The sequence below is a fragment of the Cyprinodon variegatus genome, unplaced genomic scaffold (genome assembly GCF_000732505.1).
Source record: "Cyprinodon variegatus isolate N-32 unplaced genomic scaffold, C_variegatus-1.0 Scaffold361, whole genome shotgun sequence".
Classification (NCBI taxonomy): Eukaryota; Metazoa; Chordata; class Actinopteri; order Cyprinodontiformes; family Cyprinodontidae; genus Cyprinodon; species Cyprinodon variegatus.
This window is the reverse complement of record NW_015150814.1, coordinates 75262-77216: the sequence shown is the minus strand read 5'-3', so window position 1 is coordinate 77216 and position 1955 is coordinate 75262.

Genomic DNA, 1955 nt, shown 5'->3' with positions numbered 1-1955 from the left:
GGTTTGTACAGCAGCATAAATGCATCTTCATCTCACAGTGTCCATGTAGCTGTGATCCATCCACCTCTCTGTCAGCAGGGGCAACCAGCCACATTTTTAAACCAGCGAATACGTGGAAGTCTGTTTTCGCCAAAGCATCTAATTCTCAGCTCTTCTTGCCTGTGGAGGACGAAGGCTTCCTCTGACCTACTCAATGGGTGAAGTGCAAACTGAAAAGGGTCTGAATGGCAAATTGATTAGCCATTTCTAGAGAACAAAGGCAAGCAGATAGAAACCAGATGGGGTATACTGTATCTCCGCTAGAATTAGCACAAACAAAAGAGGTGGGGACCTTTTATTTCAGTGACATGATTAGCTTTTTCACAAAGGACAAGATTAGAAAACATTTTGGGATGACAATAAAGCAGAGACAAAGTCCCCCGAGCTGCAGCCTTGTGCTTATGTTATAATTAGAGATGGATTAGTATGGAAGCCTGCAGGGAACAGACCCTGCTTGGAGCCTTGGAGACCCCCTTACAGCAAGTGATGTCCCACCATTAAAAAGGTCAGGCAGGGCAGATATTGTTATTAAGATGTCAGGTGCTTCTGTTTATGTTTTCATATATTGAGCCTCAATAAAAAATAAAACCCTTCCTGCTTTTACACAAGCGCTACTAACTGAAGCATAAAGGTCAAGATGCCCCGGAGCGCTGATTGCACCATTGATCTCAGTGGTTGTAATCACACTGTAAACTATTCTGCCATGCTGGAGTCTATTTACACATCAGCGGTGATGAAACCCTCCATCTTTGCCTGCTGCCAGTGTTTCCAGGTGATCCCATCCCTGTCACCTCCAAAGTAATGGATGCCTTCCCCTTGGCCTCGTGTCATGATTGACAGCTGCTGATGGGACTCAAATCCCTGCTCAGAGCTGGTTGCCAGGGGCTACAAAGGGGTGCCCCCACGTCCAGGCGTGCAGTTTCCATGGAAATCTGGAGTTCTGGCCCTCTGCCTGCAGATGGCGACCCTGCACTCTGGGTCGCTAGGGAGGCGAAAGGTGAAACTGGGGGTGCAAGTGGCAGAATGTGAGGTTGGTGTCGTGGTTTTTTTTTTGTTTTTTTTGCACGTCTAAATGTGTCTCCTCTGAGCTCTGCAGCAGCTTTTAAATACATGTGAGTCAGATGAAGATTCCCTGCAGACGAATGGGGTTGGCTGTCCGCCTGCCAGGCGCTGTGCTGCCATGCATCACTTCCAGATGTGCAAAGCTTATTCATACATTATCCAACAAAGATCTGCTTTTCTTTGCTAAATCTCATAGGTGCTGAGATAAAACTAAATAAAATGGGTCACATCTGCTGCAACGTGATGAATACTCAGAGCAACGCTCGCTTCTGCCGTTCATTTTTCCCCCCTCTCTATTTCCAAGTCAGATTTCAGAGGAGGAAAATTACCAAAGTCAGGTTTGCTGTACCTTTGACAGCTCAGAGGATCAGGGATCATCCTCCTTTGTGCTAAGACACCTACTGCTAGACTAATTCCCACGGATTCTCCTGCTGGTGCTGCTGCTGAGGTCAGTTTGCAGTATTTCTCACCGTGGTGAGGAATCCTGCAAACCGCAGTCGGTTCTGTGAAACTGAAAAAAACTGTCAGACTCCTATAGAGAGATTTCTCCCTCAGCCACAGCTTATCTCTTCCATCCTCACATCCAATAGTTACACTGCCTTGCAGGGGTGCTCTTTCCACTTCTTCAATGTATTTTTTCTTATTTTTGTTTGGCAGGATAAGTCAGAGTGAGGCACATTTGATAAAAGGAAGCTGCATTTGTTTTTAATCCTTCTGAAATCCTGGGTTGTCTACCAGCCTTGCACATCTTAACACAAAGATATCTCTGCACATTCTCCATTAACCAAGCTCATTCCGATGGGGTGAATAGTGTCTGTTAGCAGCATTTATTCAACTCTAGCAACATAGTCATA